The sequence below is a fragment of the Tachyglossus aculeatus genome, chromosome 4, assembly GCF_015852505.1.
Source record: "Tachyglossus aculeatus isolate mTacAcu1 chromosome 4, mTacAcu1.pri, whole genome shotgun sequence".
Lineage (NCBI taxonomy): Eukaryota > Metazoa > Chordata > Mammalia > Monotremata > Tachyglossidae > Tachyglossus > Tachyglossus aculeatus.
In genome coordinates, this window is record NC_052069.1 from 113,028,553 (window position 1) to 113,049,720 (window position 21,168).

A 21,168-nucleotide genomic window follows, 5' to 3' on the forward strand; every position below is an offset into this window, starting at 1 on the left:
GGCGACAGGAGAGAGCGAGGCCTATGCTGAAAGGTTAGCTTGAGAGGGGTGAAGCATGCCAACTGGGGTGACGAGCAAGATGGAGTCGGGGAGAGAGCCGAAAACGATCATTCATTCTCCCCAAAACCTTACTTGCCCCTCATTTCCAAGTTATTTAGCCAACCTTTGTGAGGATAATTGAAGTCTCCCACTATTATTACCTACCTGTATGTTGCATTAGTTATTTGTGTGCATCTCTTGGAAATAAAAGGAAAGGAAAAGTAAATTGTTCTCTGCCCAGAAAAACAACCGCTTGAAGATACAGGGCCTATGTATCTAAATTATTTTTTTAAGAATTGAGAATTCTTACCTGGAACTTGAAAATTCTACTTTCTTTTGTCAGTACAGGCTCCTAGAACTGGATGAGGATAGACCCAGACAAAGCCTAATAATCAAGGTCCAGCTGCCTCTCCCTTCTATTAGAGAGGAAGCTTGGGCAAGTCACTTGCTACTTCTCTGGGCTTCAGGTACCTCGTCTGTAAAATGGGGATTGAGATTGTGAGCCCATGTGGGACAGGGACTTTGTCCAACCCGATTTGCTTGTATTCACCTCAGCACTTCATGTGGTGCCTGGCACATAGTAAACGCTTAGCCAAAAAAAAAAATACAGCTGTAAGCCCATTCATGCATCTTAGGCTGAAAGAATTCTTGTTTGACATAAGCTCTACTTTGGCTCACTCCCGTATGTATTTCCCTTCCTGTTTCTTCTCCCTCGCACTCTCTGAACTGTCCGACCTGGTTTCCTGCCTTTCTTCCCTTTAAGCCCCTTCCCCTGGGTCAGGTTTTCCAGGCATAAAGCTATAAGGGAGCTTTCCCAGCTTCTGAACTCCTAGAGCCGCTAATCATTCTATTGATTTGTTTTATTTATTTTCAATTCAGTCCTCTGCTCCTTGGTGCCTGCTCATCTCCCTCCCACTTCCAGCAGACTCTCTTTTCCCCGTGACTGTATTCAAGTTAAATCCTAATCTGGGGTCAAATTATTTCACAAAATGATATCTGTTAAAACCCAATTAATTTATGTAAGGAAGTCCAGCACAATAGAGAATTCAGCTTAATTTCCATTTAATTTCATTTAAATTTAATTCCTTTTCATTATCTGTACTGTAAGCGCTTCCTTTTCATTATCTGTACTGTAAGCGCCCTGTGGTCAGGGATCATGCCTACCTACTCTGTTCTCCCAAGCGTTTAGAACACAGTAAGTGTTCAGAAGTGGTGTTTTCTAGTGGATAGAGCATGAGCCTGCGAGTCAGAAAGACCTGGGTTCTAATGCCGACTCAGGTCCCTCATTTGTAAAACGGGAATTAAGACTCTGAGCCCTGTGTGGGACAGGGACTGTGTTCATCATGATTAACTCGTATCTACCCTAGCGCTTATACAGTGCCTGGCATATAGTAAGCACTTAACAAATGCCATAAAAAAAAATAAGTACGATTGATCGACTGATCTTTAAATCCAGCTCCAAAGGAAGCACCTTCAAAAATTTACAGCTAAAAGGAGAAGCAGAGGTGACCTTGCCGCTTTCTATTTTTTAAAATGATGACCTAAATATTATCTCCAAACAGCCACACAATCCCCTGAGCCTCCTTTTTTTAAAAAAAAATGTTATTAGCTAAGTGTTTACTATCATCATCATCATCATCAATCGTATTTATTGAGTGCTTACTGTGTGCAGAGCACTGTACTAAGCGCTTGGGAAGTACAAATTGGCAACATATAGAGACAGTCCCTACCCAACAGTGGGCTCACAGTCTAAAAGGGGGAGACAAAACCAAACATACTAACAAAATAAAATAAATAGAATAGATATGTACAAGTAAAATAAATAAATAAATAAATAAATAGAGTAATAAATATGTACAAACATATATACAGGTGCTGTGGGGAAGGGAAGGAGTTAAGATGGGGGGATGGAGAGGGGGACGAGGGGGAGAGGAAGGAAGGGGCTCAGTCTGGGAAGGCCTCCTGGAGGAGGAGGTTTACTAGGTGCCAGGCACTGTACCAAGTGCTGGGGAAGACACAAGCTAATTGGGTTGGAGGCTGACCATGTCCTACATGGGAATCACAGTCTTAATCCCTATTTTACAGATGACATAACTGAGGCAGAGAAAAGTTAAGTGACTTGCCCAAGCTTACACAGCGGACAAGTGGCAGAGCCAGGATTAGAGCCCAGGTCCTTATGACTCCCATTTTTCCCCCACTACATCTACTTACCCCACCTTCCTCATCCTGCCCCAACTCCTCTGTAGAGTCAAGACTGCCCCTGAAAATAGCTTCTCCTCCCTCATTTGCCCAAAACATGCAGCCACATAATCAGCTTCTGCCATTCAGAGCAGCCTAACATGCAAGAGCAGTTGGAGTGTCCAACCTTTATTTGGTCTAGAGACTTAGACCTAATAATAAACAATAATAATTGTGGTATTTGTTAAGGGCTTAGTACGGTAGGATACAAGCAAACTGGGTAGGACACATCACAATCTTACTACTAAAACAGTCCCTTCAGCGCTTAGAACAGTGCATGGCACATAGTAAGCTCTTAACAAATACCATTATTATTATTATGGCTGCTGGCCATAGAGAAGCAGCGTGGCTCAGTGGAAAGAGCATGGGCTTTGGAGTCAGAGGTCATGGGTTCAAATCTTGGCTCCGCCACTTGTCAGCTGTGTGACTTTGGGCAAGTCATTTAACTTCTCTATTCCTGTTACCTCATCTGTAAAATGGGGATTAAGACTGTGAGCCCCCCGTGGGACAGCCTGATTACCTTGTATCCCCCCCAGTGCTTAGAACAGTGCTTGGCACATAGCGCTTAATAAATGCTATCATTATTATTATTATTATATCTTTCTTTAGGAGCCTTAAAAACACAGGATGTCTTTGTTTTGGTTGTACAGCAAAGTGGCCCCAAATTCCATCCAGTGAGGAAAAAACCTTGATGGATTGAAATCGGGGTGTCTCTGTCGCATGCCACCCAGGGCTCCCCATCATCCAAGTCAGAGATGGGATGAGGAACTCCCACCAGGACCCTGTCGAAGCATAATGCCATTCAGGCTTCAGAAGCCATGACTGTACCGGACTCCCAAACCGGGCAAAATCAGAATTGGGATTTAATTAACAAAAATGGGAAGATCACAGAAGAGAACGCTAAATGTAATACTGGCAAGATATTACAGCCCCCAAAGTTTAAGACTACCGGGGCCAAGCTAAAAGTCTAATTAACAGGCCACGGGCTGCCTTAGAGCTTGTCTTGGGGAGAAGCCGGGAGACCAATGTAAGACCGTAATAGTCCACGGATTAATCTAAAGTACCTTTCTTTTCTGCCATTCCCCTTATCTGTAATTTATTTAAATATTTATCTTCCCTTATAGACTTGTAAGTGCCTTGTGGGCAGGGAACTTTTCTGTCGACTCTGTTGCGTTGTACTCTCCCAAACACTCGGTGCAGTGCTCTGCACACAGTGAGCACTCAATAAATACCATTGATTGATTGATTGATAACAGCTACAGCAGCTATTAGACTTCCCAAGGCTTTATGGAGGCCTCACATTGCAGGTGCTGTTCTCTTTCCCGCTGGGGTGGTGGAAGGCAGGGTGGGACGGGGTGTCCTTGATGGTGTGGAGGGGAGCAGGTGCTGGTTCCCGAGGGGGCAGCGAGGCTGTTGCAGAGAGTAAATTGTGTTTGTTACTCTAGAGCTTCCCCAGCCCTCTCTCAGGACCACAACTGGAGAGTTTGCAGGACTCTACCAGTCTTGGCTACGGGAGGGAGAGTCGAGCAGAGGCCTACCCATTCCATTCTTAGCTTGGGCAGCGGCTAGCGAGTGGAAGGCAATCTGCTGCAAGTCAAAACTCACCTGTGCCGGGCAGCAGCAGTAAGGGAGAGAGTTGAAGGTGGAGGCTCAACGGCTCAGAAGAAGGCAATGGTAAACCACTTATGTATTTTCACCAAGGAAACTCTATAGATACACTACCAGAATGATTGGAGATGGAGAGTGGGATGTTCTGGGAGAGATGACTCGAGAGCATAAGACAAGATAAGAAAACCCAAATCACTCATAAAGTATGATAGTGAAATACTTGGGCAGAATTCCTTCAGTTGTGCACAAAGGGCCAGAGATGTGACCATCTGTATATGGGAAATACCAACAACAAGAAAGCGTTGTTTGGAACTTTCTGTTGACTTTGCTACAGTTACATTTATTTTTAAGATTTTTTTTACACCTGTCTACCTGTTTTGTTTTGTTGTCTGTCTCCCCCTTTTAGACTGTGAGCCCGTTGTTGGGTAGGGACTGTCTCTATATGTTGCCAACTTGTACTTCCCAAGCACTTAGTACAGTGCTCTGCACACAGTAAGCGCTCAATAAGTACGACTGAATGAATGAATGTAAAATAATGAGAACTGGGGTTGTCAGGATAAGCAGCATGGCCTAGTGGAAAGAACATGAGCCTGGGAGTTTTTCCAATTGTGTGACCTTGGGCAAGTCACTTAACTTGCGTGCCTCAGTTACCTATTCTTCCTCCTACTTAGACCTTGTGAGCCCCAAGTGGGACAGGGCCTCTGTCCAATCTGAATTATCTGTATCTAGCCCAGAGTTTAGAACAGTATTTGACACATAGTAAGCACTTCGCATATATAATAATAGTAATAATAATGATTAGCAGGAAAGCATTTTCTCTGATTCCTTTCCATTTAGACCTTCTTCACAAAGCAGTCGCTGCTGGCAAGCTGATATGCAGCCTATCGAAACAGTTTGTGATTTAGTTGAACTTTGGCCCATAACGGGATCCCTCTGCCAGTGTGACATTTGGTGTGGTCACGTGTGTGTCCTTTCTCTTGCAATGGTTAACAGCCATCTCACATTAATACGGCGGACCGGGGAGACTGAGGCATACTTTAAGAATCCCTTCCCTTCCCTTCCCGCAACGTGGACGCGTCACTAGGTGTTAACCACCATCACTCACAGTTGTTGAGATGGCCTCGAAGCCAGATGACTTCACTGCTTTAATGCCCCAGGAAGGAAATTTTGAAAGAGCTTTTTTAGATGAAAAAGAAATCTCCATGCAGTTAACCAAGTTATCAGTTTCTTTCCATCCTGTGGGTCATGTTAATAGGTAGGCCATTTAATCCTTGATGGCAACATTTGTTTTCATCAGGGGTAGGCATCACGTGGCTTTTGGACTGGTGGGTATTGATAATCGCCTGACAGTTATTGGCTTAGCTTCTTTTGACCTTTTTGTGAAACTTGGACTAATCGGATCTCAAAAAAAAAAAAAAATGATAGCCTGCCTGTTCAGTTCAGTCTTGGTTATGGCTAAATCAAAATGTAAATGCTTTAAATAATCTTTACGCGAGTTTGTGACTCAGCTGTTACAGTTGCCCAGATCCAAAGTTCTTTATGCAATGTGTTTATAATTCTTAATATGGTTAGGTTCTGTTGACATTATTTAAAGAGATGAGCTCATTTATCCAAAATAACTTAGCCCTGTTGATATTTAGTTGCTATTAATCATCTGCCTAACATCCCATTATTAATTTTCTCTGAACAAACAAAATATTGTAAGAGATTAACTAAGCCAAAGGTTGAAATGAACAGCTGGCTTCTGTCGGCATTGAACTATGTTAATATGCAAGTTTTGATTGATTCTCCAAGTGAAACAATGTATTTAAAGAGGAAAGAAAAAATAAGATTGAATCCTCTAGCTGTTCTTCTTAAAAACCACATTTTTTAAGTTACTAGAGCACCGTAGAAAAACCTGTAAAAAATTAAAATGTAAGCTAGTCTACAATCCCTTCAAAATTTCAAGGGAATATGTGTTTTTTACTCTGAAATTAACAAAAAAACTAAATTGTTTGACTAAGGTTAGTATAGATTTAGGCTTACTAAAATGGAACTTGGTAGGCTTTGTACAGGTTCTGATGAGTAAGTGTGATGTAAATTGAGATTTAGGCTTATGAACACTGCCACTTTAGGATTGCCACTTGCCTCTGTGGGTCAATCGTTTTTATTGAGCGCTTACTGTGTGCAGAGCACTGTACTAAGCGCTTGGGAGAGTACAATATTGAGCAAGTCACTCAACCGCTCTGGGCCTCAGTTTCCTCCTGTGAAAATTGGGGTATCAATCCTACTCCTACTTTGAGCCCCATGTGGGAGAGGAACTGAGTCCAACCCAAAGTCACACAGCTGACAAGTGGCGGAGCTGGGATTAGAACCCATGACCTCTGACTCCCAAACCCGTGTTCTTTCTCCTGAGCCAAGCTATTACTATCACCATCAACAGCAACAACAACAAGAGTTACTTAAGATGTTAATTTAGCCGTCTACTTGGACCACAAGTAGATTGAAATAGTGCTTAATTTATAAAATTGAAAAAAAAAAGCCATAAAGGAAGGAGAACCTGTATTTCCATGTAGTGAAAAGGCCTCAAATTGCTACAGTGCTTTCCCATTGTTAATCTATTTTAATGGAATTTGAAAGAATTGAGGCTGAAAACATCTTCTGTTGTTTCCAAGGATCTTCTCATTGCCGTTGTTGTTCCCTGTTATTTAACAAAACCTCAAGAATAGGCTTTATTTAGGTGACCCTCAGATTAAGCCTACCATTAGTGAGTTTTTTCATATGTGCAGGCCTTGTGCTTAAAAGACTATTATCTGACTGGCAATCCTTCTCCCCCCATGCAAATGTAAAAGCTGTCTTGCTGTGCTGTTGCATTTAATGACCTCCCATGCTTCCCACCATTTTTGATGTATTTCACGATATCACTTTCTTCCAACATCCCTGCTCTACAGTTGCCACTCCATTCCTGATTCCTGCTTGCTGAACCCTCAGCCATCCATAGCTGTCCTGCTGTTCCGTTTCAACTTGTGTTTCAATTCTTTCTTTCTTTTTCTTTCAGCTCCCTTGCTTCATCTCACCAGTCAACAGAGGTCTGACTGTCTTGTTTTCTTCCTCCATTCTCACCTGTCCCGCTTGGCAAAGGTGTGATGCGACAAACCTTATTGGTTGTGACATCTGTAGTAAGGCCAAGTCAACCATCCGTATAAAAGGTTAGCCACCGAATTGCCGAATAGGCCATCAGTTTGCTCTCCCATTGATGGCATTTTAGTGCTTCACCATGTCAGTCTCCCAGAGACATGCTGATTTCTTAATTTGATCGTCTGTTTCTTTGTGTAGATAACATGCTAAGGCAGTAGCAGAAATCCACACCAGCATTTAACTCTATCTCCGGGGCAAAAGGCTCCCTCACTTGTCTGCTGTGTGACCTTCAGCGAGTCAATTCACTTCTCTGGGCCTCAGTTATCTGTAAAATGGGGATTGAGACTATGAGCCCCACATGGGACATAAACTGTGTCCAACCCAATTTGCTTGCATCCACCCCGGCACTTAATATAATGCTTGGCACATAGTAAATGCTTAACAAATACCCTTATCATTATTACACAGTAAGCTCTCAATAAATACAATTGATTGATTGATTGATATTATTATTATTTGGTTGTAAATAGGGTTTGCCAGGGACTGGCTGGCAGAGAACCTCAGTCCTTCTCATACCACTCATTGTTGCCACAGTTCTTTGCTGACTCTGCAAAGCAACTCTTCATTTATACCTCCAATCAGTTAGTAAAACCTAGAAGTAAGTTTACTTCTCCTGAAGCATAACATGGGCCTGAAGAGTTATTAACACTTGAGCCCAGATTGCTACTTTCTCAAGGTAATCAACTCACACGTTTGGGATTTATATGCAGCAATTGTGTCTCATTAGCCTGGATTTACACGGCGTAGACCAAGTGTGTAAATAATTGAAATCTTCTAGAGCTGTGTTAAATCCTCAAATGCTTTTGAAAGCAAGTTATCATGGTATTTCACTGGGCTGTTTAATCTCAATGTGTTTAATTTTTCATTTCATCTTTTAATTGTGACTATGCATGAAAAGTTAATTGTTTGGGTCTATCAGTTTTAGTAAAAGTTTAAGACAGAATTCATTTGCAGTGTCAGAATTGTGAAAGGAGGGAAGAGATCTTCTTGCAACAGAAATTCTAAAGGTTATTAGCATTTCATCAATCGTATTTATTGAGCGCTTACTGTGTGCAGAGCACTGTACTAAGCGCTTGGGAAGTACAAGTTGGCAACATATACAGTCCCTATCCAACATTGTACAGAGCCTTTCACTTCCTAATATGTGTAATATGAATGTGTGTGGCTATACGTATGAAGAAAGAGAAAATGAACACACCATAAAAAGCAGTTGGCTTTTATTTGATAATTACTTACTCATTTTGATTCCAGGCAATGCAGTGATCATTTTTAGTCATCAACATTCCTTGCCATATTTCTGAAGTTGGTCCAATTTGGATTAGGATTATTTGTGTGTGTTTTATTGGAGTTAAAATCAAGTTCAGGTTTCAGAAATGTATGATTCATACCTACACACATATGATTCATATTCAGTAATAGCCATGTTGATACGTATTCTTCAGTGGCATTACTTGTTTCTGACATTTGCAAATCACACAAATGGCTAAATGAATGCTCAACACCACAGTAATAATTGTGGTGTTTATGTACCTACTATATATCAAGTGCTGTATTAAATGCTGTGGTATATGCAGGATAATCAGGTTGGACACTGGGCCTCTCCAACATGGGCCTTGTGGCCTAAATGGGGAGAGCAGGTATTAAATTCCCATTTTAGAGATTAAATTTCACAGCAACCTATTGGCACCCAGAAAAAGGTTGACAGACGTGCTTAATTTAGGGTATCAGAATATAACATCAATCCAAATTTAACATATAGTAATAATAATAATGATGGTATTTTGTTAAGCGCTTACTATGTGCAAAGCACAGTTCTAAGTGCTGGGGGGATACAAGGTGATCAGGTTGTCCCACGTGGGGGCTCACAGTCTTAATCCCCATTTTACAGATGAGAGAACTGAGGCACAGAGAAGTGAAGTGACTTGCCCAAAGTCACACAGCTGACAAGTGGCGGAGGTGGGATTAGAACCCATGACCTCTGACTCCCAAGCCTGGGCTCTTTCCACTGAGCCACGCTGCTTCTCTAACGCATCCAAATCTTGGTTTGAGAGTGCAGCCCGTAGACTGCAATGAGGAAGAGCTATGGCACTTGCATAAGACAAAAGCAGAATTGACTGTGGATGTCAGGTGCTTTTCAAGGTAAGAGGAGAGGAGGAACTCTCTCCTTGACCCCGCTTAGTCTGCACAGCAAGCCCTCAATAAATGTCATTGATTGATTGACTGATTGAAATCTGTCTTGAGCCCACTACATAGAAGCATCCCGCTTTAAGTTTACCAGTGATCTCCTTACCAAATTCAATGGCCACTGCTTCATAGTAATCCTCCTTGACCCTTTCTGCTTTCTTTGACACTATGGACCATCGCCTTCTCCTGGAAAACGTTGTCTAATCTTGGATTGAACGGCACTGCCCTCTCCTGGTTCTCTTCCCATCTCCCAAACCATTCCTTAGTTTTTCAGGATTCTTCCCGGCTTCCCAGCCCTTAACTGTTTGGGTGCCTCAAGGTTCACTTCTGGGACCCTTTCTGTTCTCTGTCTACCCCTACTCTCTTCACTCCCATGGCTTCAGCTACCATCGGTAGGAGGATGATTCCCTCATCTCCCTCTCCAGCCCTGACCTCTCCTCTGCTGTCTCGCATTTCCTCCTACTTTTAGGACATCTCTTCTTGGATGTCCCACCAACCCAAAACAGAACTCCTCATAATAATAATAATAATAATGATGGCATTTATTAAGCGCTTACTATGTGCAAAGCACTGTTCTAGGCGCTGGGCAGGATACAAGGTGATCAGGTTGTCCCACGGGGGACTCACAGTCTTAATACCCCTTTTACAGATGAGGGAACTGAGGCACAGAGAAGTGAAGTGACTTTCCCAAAGTCACACAGCAGACAAGCGGCGGAGCCAGGTTTTGAACCCATGACCTCTAACTCCCAAGCCCGGGCTTTTTCCACTGTGCCACGCTGCTTCTCTTCTCACTGTGCCACGCTCATCTGCTGTTGGGTAGGGACTGTCTCTATGTGTTGCCGACTTGTACTTCCCAAGCGCTTAGTACAGTGCTCTGCACACAGTAAGCGCTCAATAAACACGATTGATTGATTGATTGATTGATCCTCCCATCCTAACTCTGACCACCCCAAGTCTTTCTTACCGCTGTAGACAGCACCACCACCTTCTCTATAATAATAATAACAATAATAATAATAATAATAATAATAATAATAATAATGGCATTTATTAAGCGCTTACTATGTGCAAAGCACTGTTCTAAGAGCTGGGGAGGTTACAAGGTGATCAGGTTGTCCCACGGGGGGCTCACAGTCAATCCCCATTTTACAGATGAGGTAATGGAGGCACAGAGAAGTTAAGTGACTTTCCCAAAGTCACACAACTGACAATTGGCAGAGCCAGGATTTGAACCACTGACTTCAAAGCCCATGCTCTTTCCTCTGAGCCACGCTGCTTCTCTACCTCACAAACCTAGGCATTAGCCTCGACATCTCTCTCATTCAAACCACATATTCAATCTGTCATGAAATCTTGTCCGTTTCACCTTCCCAACACGTCTAGAATCCACCCTTCCTCTCTATCCAAACTGCCCCCACCCGAATAAGTACTCATTATTTCCCACCTTGACTATCGCATCAGCCTCCTAGCTGAACTCCCTGCATCTTATCTCTCCTGTCTCCAGTCTGTATGTCCGTACTCTGCTGCCCGGATCATTTTCTGAAAAGCCTTCAGTTCATATCTCCCAACTCCTCAAAAAGCCTGCAATCGTTTCCCATCCTTGTCCACATCAAACAGAAACTCCAGAAACACCCTCCTAAAATTACATCTCCTCCTAGATTCCTTTCCAGACTAACCCCTTTATTTCCCCTATCTTTCCTCCCCTCTGATTAACTATGAAACTTGCTTTGTACCCCAAAAGCACTTTGACACATTAGCCCCACGGCACTTATGTCAATATTCTTATACTGGTCAACACCGTTACCTTTGTAATAACAAAATGAACAACTGGAATTTCCATATAGTTGCCTTCCCAGACTATCAAAATCTTTGGAAAAGGAGACAACAGGCTTTCTGTGGGCCTTGCCTGGAGCAGTGACAATTGTTCATGAGTTGCTTAAAATAATCAGACAACATATCTGTTCCGTATATTTGTCCTACCCAAAAAAACAGTTCTCCACTGCCTACTTCCATGGGCTTATCATTCCCAGTGTACAAACAGTGACTCTAATTTGATAGGCTCAAGTAATTTGCCCTAAATGTCAACTATATGTCCTGTATATTATGTATATATGTTTGTACATATTTATTACTCTATTTATTTTACTAGTACATATTTATTCTATGTATTTTATTTTGCTAATATGTTTTGTTTTGTTGTCTGTCTCCCCCTTCTAGACTGTGAGCCTGCTGTTAGGTAGGGACCATCTCTATATGTTGCCAACTTGTACTTCCCAAGCGCTTAGTAGAGTGCCCTGCACACAGTAAGTGCTCAATAAATACGATTGAATGAACTATACAGAGGCAGGATAGGGTTGAGAACCCAGATCTTTTGACTTGCATTTTAATAGGAACAGCTGAATTTCTTTGTGGTTGCATCAGGTGTGGGGTTAGAATTTTTTGAGAGAGAGAGTCTATCTCCGAGGAATAGTCGACATCTAAAGAAACTACTGTCTTGTGATCACAAAGTTCAAGACACAGGTCCCAAGACTATTAGCTAACTAGATTTCTCCAGTTTTATCTATGCAAAAACCCATATGTCCAGGTCATGAGGCAGCATGGCCCAGTGGAAAGACCTTGGGTCTGGAAGACAAGAGACCTGGGATGGGGACTGTGTGACGTGATTAAACTGTAATAACAGTTATCCTCTACTATTTCCCCAGTCCCTCATCTACTTGAATGTATGTCTCCCCATGCCCGGGAATCAAGTATACCAACTCTGTTGTATTTTCCCAGGCACTTAATACAGTGTTCTGCACACAGTAAGCACTCAATAAATACCCTCGATCGATTGAATTTGCCAGAAAAATGTTTCTGGCCTATTTGAACACGATCCGCTTTCCAGCTCTACTTATGATAATTTTGGTATTTGTACCAAGTATTGTACTAAGTGCTAGAGTCAAGATAAGACAAGATAATCAGTTAGGACCCACAAGGAGCTCCCAGTCTGAGAAGGAAGGCTGCTATCTTTCCTTTGAGGAAACTGAGGCACAGAGAAGTTAAGCTAGTTGTCCAAGGTCACCCAGCCGGCAGCAACAGACCCGGGATTAGGACCCATGTTCCCTGCTTCCCAGAGCTGTTCTCTTCCCACTAGGTCAGGCTGCTTCTCAATATCACATTCCAAATATATATCAGTTCCGTTGATGACTGTGGAGTACATTTATGCAATTCAGAAATGCCCTAAATCAACCTAAATTGATTTATGAATGATCCTAGTTCTGTCATGGTCAGCTGAACCCCTTCTGGCAGGGAAAATTTTGAGGAAAAAATTCAAGCATTTTTCCCAGAAATTGTTGTTTTTTTCTCCAAAGTGTAACCCTAAGTTTTAAAAAGATTATTTGGATAAAGCCCTAAAAATTCATACCTTAATTTTTCACTTAGTGGAATAACACGCAGAAGTTCCAAACACACTGCTGCAAAGCTTCCTCTCTCCTCAGCACAGACAGATTCCAGATTTACCACTTCCTTCCATCAACCATAGCCCAGATAGACTCCAGGGTAATAATAATAATAGTAATAATAATAATAATAATAATAATGGCATTTATTAAGCGCTTACTATGTGCAAAGCACTTTTCTGAGCGCTGGGGAAGTTACAAGGTGATCAGGTTGTCCCACGGGGGCTCACAGTCTTAATCCCCATTTTACAGATGAGGTAACTGAGGCACAGAGAAGTGAAGTGACTTGCCCAAAGTCACACAGCTGACAATTGACGGAGCCAGGATTTGAACCCATGATCTCTGACTCCAAAGCCCGGGCTCTTTCCACTTAGCCACGCTGCTTCTCACCCCTCTTGTATTATCTACAATCCTCAGCGGTGTGACTTTGGGCAAGTCACTTAACTTCTCTGGGCCTCAGTTACCTCATCTGTAAAATGGAGATTGACTGTGAGCCCCACGTGGGACAACCTGATGGCCCTGTTTGTATCTACCCCAGCGTTTAGAATAGTGCTTGGTACATAGTAAGCGCTTAACAAATACCAACATTATTATTATTATTTTATCCTCCAATACAGTGGATATTGCAGTATGTACCAACCAAAGGAATCAAAAATTGTCTGGTCTGGGCAAATGGTAACCCACTGACGAGCAGATGTTTTTTGCATCATATTACATCTGTTCGTGTGATACCTGAATGTCTCGTGTCAAATTTTCTATTAACGAGGAATGGCAAAAATCCAAACTGTCTTTAATTTAACAGTTCCTCCTTGAATAAAAAAAGTCTGGGTCAGCAATTTTGCTGGGATGACCACTGTGCAGACTTATAGCGAGTAATATGAAATAAAGGCCAAGAATGTCCACTTCAGTGCAAGTAAATTGACCATTCATAGATTAATAGAATTGCAGGGAAAACACACTGCAACAGTGAACTGGGGAAAAGAAATGTATTGAAAAGATTAGAGACTTATCTGATTAAGGCTATTTGAATAAGAAAAGTCTGTTTTGGGCAGGGGATTATGATTTCTGGAATTCTGTTTTCTGCTTTCATAAGGATTCGATGATCATTTTGTTGGAAAATTTAGTGTGTAGCTGAGACTTCACTGTAAGTTTACCAACAGAAAGTAGCTATCCTCAAAATGAGAGTGCTTTATAGATTCCATTTATTCTCATTAAAGTCTGAATATTTGCCTCAGCCTTTAAGTCTTGTTCCCGGAATTTTAAACCATCCAATCGTATGAAAGTGAGTCATATTAATTGCAAATGGGCCGGGCATCTGTTCACTAATATGAAAAAAGCTATTTTGTTGTATTCGTTACAGGAGCAGAACTTTAAGGATTTCATTGTTGCGGCTTAATGATCCAATTTTTAATTGCTTGCGATTCAACTCTAAAAATCAGTCCGTTGACAGTATTTATTGAGTGCCTACCGTTTGCAGAGCACTCTAATAACTGCTTGAGAGTACAATAGAATTAGTGGAATGAAAACGTAGTTAGACTGTATTCAGGGTAGCAGGTTTTTGCTCCGGCAATATTTAAAATATTTCAGAAGCAGTGGCTTTTTCCTAGTCTTTCAAATAGCTGACCTTTCTCACCTTCAGATCCTCTCCAGGAACATCTAAAGCTGTATCCCCCCTCTAGACTGTAAGCTTGTTGTGGGCAGGAAATACGTCTACCATGTCTCCTTAGCACTTAGTACAGTGCTCTGCCCACAGTCAACGTTCAATAAGTGCTATTGATTGATTGATATACTGTAATGGGGTATATTACGGTATCTTGCTGGGTATAGAGATAGTTTCTAATAAAATTAACAACTGGAATTTCTATATCGTTGCCCTCCAAGACGACCAAAATCTTTGGAAAAGGAGACAACAGGCTTTTTTTGTGGTTTGTCTAGAGCAGTGACAGTTGTTCATAAGTTGATTAAAATAACCCGTGAGACAACATACCGGTTCCATATATTTGTTGAGCTGCTATGTGCCAGTCACTGTATTAAGCCCTGGGGTAGATCCAAGCAAATTGGGTTGGACATAGGCCCTGTCCCCTGTGGGGCTCACAGTTTCAGTCCCCATGTTAGAGATGAGGTAACTGAGGCCCAGAGAAGTCAAGTGACTTGCCCAAGGTTGCACAGCAGGCAAGTGGGGGCACCAGGATTAGAACCCGTGACTTTTTTACTCCATGGCCCATGCTCCATCTACTATGCCACGTTGCTTCTGCGTATCCAAGGATTTTGGATATGGTGACCTCTGAAGGGAATCTGAGAAGGCAGTGTATTTGTGACGAGGATGGTTATAAGAGACTTAAAATGTGTGGGTATTCAATGTATGAGGGAAGGTGGTTTGTACCAAACTGGAGAAAGTGAAAGCGTGGGGAGACTGAAATAATTCTGGGGGGGGAGTCCATCTGTAAGCCTGTTCAAATGCTTTTGAGACCTTTGGAAGAAAGGTGTTATAAAAATCAAACTGAGTACTATTTTCGAACACATTGATATTGTGTTCTATGGGGAAAACATGTAATTCCCGGACAAACTTTTTCTGCCTCCTCATGATGAAATGATAAAACTAGGAAGCTTTTCCACCCTCAGCAGCAAATGAATCTTTGTCAATATAATAATCATCTCATTGGAAAGAGCCAGCTCCCAGCCTTTTAGCTAGAGTATTTTCCAGTCTAGGCACCTTATAAACAGAAAGCGCATGCCTGTTACCAAAAGAAAAGATCACCAACTTATCTTTAATATGGGAAAATCATTTAGTGCACTTCATTTGTGGTGATTTTTTTTTTATCTTGCACTCTGGCAATTAAGTTAGATTAATGAAAGGTAAATTCCAGCCTCTACATGAAAAAGACTTCTTGTAAGACTCTAATGAGGGTGTTTGTGTATTTAGCTTCTCATGGCTTAATTGCATCCTAACTTGCTATTTACAAACAGGCCTCATTAAAGAATAATGAGTGTGTTTAGAAAGAGCGTTTTTACTAGCAGCAGATGAGCTCTGAAGGAGCCGGAGCGGGAGGGGGAGTGGGAGGTGAGGAGGAATGGAAGAGCGCTTGATGATTTATTGATACTCTTATTTTCAAGTGAACATGAATACAATACAACCTTTCAACCAGCCTGGATGAGCAGGACATGGGAGGACAGAGGGCTGTCACGGCCATTTTTGTGAGAAGCAGGTGGCTGTCCTTATGCTATTTTTTTTTCCTCTTTTTTATGGTATTAAGCACTTACTATGTGCCAGGCACTGTACTAAGCTCTGAAGTAGATTCAAGTTAATCAAGTTGGACACAGTCCATGTTCCACATAAGGCTCGCAGTTTGGGCTGGAGTCTGATAGCCCAATAACAATAATAGTAGTATTTGTGTAAGCTCTAACTTTGTGTCAAACACTATTCATCATTCAGCGCTGAGGTAGATACAAACTAATCAGGCTGGACACAGTCCACGTCCCACGTGAGGCTCGCTGTCTTAATTCCCATTCTACAGATGAGGTACTGAGACACAGGGAAGTGAAGTAACTTGCCCAAGGTCACACAGCAGACAAGTGGCAAAGCCAGAATTAGAACACAGATCCTTCTGACTCTCAGGCCCATTCTCTACCCACTAGGCAATGCTGCTTCTCCTCCTTTTAATTTGTGTGCTGTAGTGTCCTCCCCAAAGGTGACCCAGCACAGTTATACAGTGATTCTGTGACCTTAGCAGAGAGCTATGTAAGTGAAGGAAAAAATAATTTTTCTATTCCTTTTGGTCTGCATTGCAGCGTATCTACCCTTCGAAACAGCCGCGGATTCCCCAAGATGTGAAAAAGAAGTCAGGGGCTTGAGGGTATTCATGTATGTTGAAGCATTTAGGAGCATCAGTTCCTGTTTCTGATATTTAAGGGGTGTTTCTAATACTCAATTATATGTTTTGACATCATTTGCTGAAGAGGAAACAAGTTACAAGGGGGAATCTAGAAAACATTTTCTTTATGCAGATGTCTGATCATTTCAGTTCATTTCTAATCCTATTCCTATCCAGGTTAAGGGCAGAAAAACTGCATTTTCATCTGAATTATGCTGCAAAATAGGACAAGAAATCACAGAGGAGCCATCAATAGGCAATCAAAAGTTCAGAGAACATTTTAAGAGCATATCCAATTTTTTATGTATTCTTTCTACTGTTTAATGAGAGGGAATAAAAGTTCTCCCAAAGAAGCAGGACAGGTGGGGGGGAAGACTACTCCTGAGTTGATGTCTTGCATCTGTATCTTAAATGTAGGAACTGGGGAAGTCTCCTAACTACACGGAGCCTCAATTTCCTCATTGTTACATATATGTGGAGGTGAAATTTACATGTGGGTTTAGGTATGACTGTAAATGCCCGTGCATAGCCCAGAGTACTGCAAATATGAAAGCTCTCCCTTCGTTCTAGGGTTTTGTTGTCTCTGTCTCTAGATCCTTTTAAAACAAACCTCTTCCTAAAAAGGACTGCCCCCTTCTTGATTGTTCTGTTCTATCTGCACCTGTTGACGTTCAATTTTCATCAATCAATAAATCATATTTATTGAGCGCTTACTGTGTGCAGAGCACTGTACTAAGCGCTTGAGAAGTACAAGTTGGCAACATATAGAGACAGTCCCTACCCAACAGTGGGCTCACAGTCTAAAAGGGGGAGACAGAGAACAAAACCAAACATACTAACAAAATAAAATAAATAGAATAGATATGTACAAGTAAAATAAATAAATAAATAAATAAATAGAGTAATAAGTCATCAAGAGTCATCAAGTTTGCCACATTGTTTATGATACTTGTTAAGCGCTTACTATGTGTCAAACACTGTTCCAAGTTCTGGGGTAGAAAGAAGTTTATCAGGTCAGACAGCCCCTGCCCCACATGGGGCTCACAGTCTAAAAAGGAGGGAGTAGGACTTTGTCCCCATTTTACTGATGAGGAAACGGAGGCACAGAGAAGTGAAGTGACTTGCCCAAGGTCACACAGCACACAGGTGGTGGAGCTGGGATTAGAATCCGGGTCCTCTGATTCCCAGGCCCGGGCTTTTTTCACTAGGCCACGCTGTCTCCTGAGGCTTTGTTGTATTGTGTACTTAAAAGTTTCCTTTGTCCTGCCTGCTTTGGGTTCTAGTTTTAGCTCACTATACAGCAGCTTTCTGGATAACTCGCTGTTGTTCATACTTCTCATGTATCCCAACCAGCGCAACTTTGTGGCCAAGGGCATATCTTCGATACAAGGGGATTGACCTGATTGTGATCCCAAACTGAGCCCCCTTTTTCCTCTCCTCCTCCCCATCCCCCCCGCCCTACCTCCTTCCCCTCCCCACAGCACCTGTATATATGTTTGTACAGATTTATTACTCTATTTTACTTCTATTTATTTTGTTAATGATGTGCATCTAGCTTTATTTCTCTTTGTTCTGACAACTTGACACCTGTCCACATGTTTTGTTTTATTGTCTGTCTCCCTCTCCTAGACTGTGAGCCCGTTGTTGGGTAGGGACCGTCTCTATATGTTGCCAACTTGTACTTCCCAAGCGCTTAGTACAGTGCTGTGCACACAGTAAGCGCTCAATAAATGCGATCGAATGAATGATTTAATGAATCCAGTCTTGTCATTTGGTGGTATTATTGGAACTGCCTAGGGCCTCAGATGTCTGCCAAACATAGAGAAGTTTGGACAGCATAACAGCTCTGTAGGCCTTTAGTTTGCATGGAAGCCTGATACCCCAATAATAATAATAATGATAATAATAATAGTATTTGTTAATTGCTTACTATGTGTCAAGCACCGTTCCAGGCGCTGGGGTAGATACAAGCTAATCAGGTAGGACACGGTCCCTGTCCCACGTGGGGCTCACAGTCTTAATCCCCATTTTACAGTTGAGGAAACTGAGGAACAGAGAAGTGATGGTCACACAGCAGACAGGTAGCGGAGCCGGGATTAGAACCCAGGTCCTTCCCAGGCCTGTGCAGTAGCCATTAGGCCACTCTGCTTCTCTTAGGCTGTACTGTGTCACGCTGTATTTGACGGTCTCCCAGAGTTTATGCCGGCCTTCCGGAGTCCGTTTTCTACGTCCACGCCTATCACTGCCACGTGTCTCCGTTTGCTGCTCAGGTTACCGAATTCCGTGACAGCACGTATCACCGTGTTGCCGATAAAAATTTTCGGTTCTGAACTTAGCGTCCCTAGTCGTGTTGGCTATCACACCACCTTGGGTTCTTTAGGCGTATCATCAGTCCTTCTGCCTGGCTGACCCGGCGAAGTGGTTTACAGTCATTTCCATGTCTCTTAGGGGGTGTGCCCATCTGTCGTGTGTGTGTTTGTGTGTTTGTGAGACCCGTGTTCCGACAGTTCTTGAATGAATGTCTCTGGAGATTTGGGCAACGCTCAAAACCTGTTGAGTTGGAAGAGGTTGCCAGAGTTGCAGAAATCCGTTTTTACACCTGCATCCCGGTTTCTTGTTGTGTCTTCCAGCATGCCTGCATAAGATAAATCAAACAGGACCGGAAGATAAATCAAACAGGACTAGGCCCAATTCAGATCCGTGGTTTTACACCATTGGCGATGAGAAATGGCTCAAACAGGATATCCCTTCATCATCATCAATCGTATTTATTGAGCGCTTACTATGTGCAGAGCACTGTACTAAGCGCTTGGGAAGTACAAATTGGCAACATATAGAGACAGTCCCTACCCAGCAGTGGGCTCACAGTCTAAAAGGGGGAGACAGAGAACAAAACCAAACATACTAACAAAATAAAATAAATAGAATAGATATGTACAAGTAAAATAAATAAATAAATAAATAGAGTAATAAATATGTACAAACATATATACATATATACGGCCCCGCTTGTCGAGATGTAGACTCATAACCTTGATGAAATTTTCAGGGTGGCTACATTTCCAAAAATCCAAATCCACTGGCGGTAACGATTGTTTTTATGTAGTTTTGGTACAGTTCCCTGTACTTCTCCTGTGCCTCTTGTACTACAAGAGAAGCAGCGTAGCCTAATGGATAGAGCACAGGCCCGGAAGTCAGAGGACCTGAGTTCCAATTCCTGCTCCATCACTTGTCTGCTGTATGGCCTTGGCAAGTCACTTCACTTCTCTAGGCTTCAGTTACCTCATCTGTAAGACGAAGGTTAATAGTGTAGCCCCATGTGGGACGAGGGACTGTGTCCAACTTGATTTTGCATTTCGAGGCTTAGAAATGCTTATTCAAGCTATCCTGAAACATGAGAGCTCCCCAGCTGATTTCTGGGTTGTCGAAGTTCCCATTTTAATTATTGTAAATCAAGTTACAGAAAATCACTGCCTGTTGTTTTCTTTCCAACCAACTATCTGATTTTGTACCTCCCCACTGTTATAGAAGGAAACATTTCCTCCGTGTTTCCTAATTACTACGTTTCATATGCCGCCCTTAAAATCAACATGGACCAGCATTGTGATGACATACAGATTCCAAGCAGGGCTCTATCAATGGAGAGGTGGGAAGTGGAGGTTAACTCGTAATTGCACCATTTTTGACTCACAAAACCGTGGGCTGTATTTTCCCATTCATATTAATTGAATTTTTAAGTGACCTTTTACATGTATTGATTGGAATTAAAATTTTCTACATCAAGGTTGAGTTGGCATGTATCCTATAGGCAAAATATTAAGAAGCCAAGTATTGCCTAACAGGGTATCGACGGGGAAACTGAAATTTAATGGGGAAGGTTTACCGAAGAAAGGAAAATAGCATCTGTTTTAATATAATTGAAAAGAAGCAGATCTGGGCAGTGACAAGCTTCCCCTAACAAGCATCCAGCAAAGTGGTGGTTGAATTTTTATTTACAGCCAGATGGACTGCCTTCTTTCATTCAGTCCTATTTATTGAGCGCTTACTGTGAGCAAAGCACTGTACTAAGCACTTCTCTCGACTCTCCAGCGCTTGACCTCTTGTTCATTTCATTCCCTTGGCTTGATACTCCCTCTAAATCTGCCAGACTTCACTTCAGCTCCCTCCCCACTCTCTAAGCCCTTCTAAAAACACCACCCACTGCAGGAATTCTAGGAATCCTACCTCAATTAGTCCCCAAGTCTCCTTGTCGTAGCAGTCCATCAGCTACTTCTAACATTTTTTTTTATTTCCTCAGTACGGAGAAGCAGCATGGCTCAATGGAAAGAGCCCGGGCTTTGGAGTCAGAGGTCACGGGTTCAAATCCTGGCTCCGCCAATTGTCAGCTGTGTGACTTCAGGCAAGTCACTTAACTTCTCTGGGCCTCAGTTACCTTATCTGTAAAATGGGGATTAAGACTGTGAGCCCCCCATGGGACAACCTGATCACCTTGTAACCTCCCCAGTGCTTAGAACAGTGCTTTGCACATAGTAAGTGCTTAATAAATGCCATTATCATTATTACTTCTATGCACTCAAATCATTTGATTATTTCTTTATATTTCACTATTTCTG

At 42.2% G+C, this 21,168-nt stretch overlaps 1 protein-coding gene and 1 non-coding gene across 2 annotated transcripts in view; both read left to right on the forward strand.

Moving 5' to 3' along the window:
- The window catches only part of MED27 (mediator complex subunit 27), a 215,217-nt gene that overhangs the window by 145,159 nt on the left and 48,890 nt on the right, over positions 1 to 21,168 (forward strand). The gene's annotated exons all lie outside the window — the stretch shown is intronic.
- On the forward strand, positions 3,735 to 3,872 carry LOC119927723. The gene has a single exon (XR_005450700.1). It is a non-coding gene; the product is annotated as a small nucleolar RNA SNORA7 (small nucleolar RNA).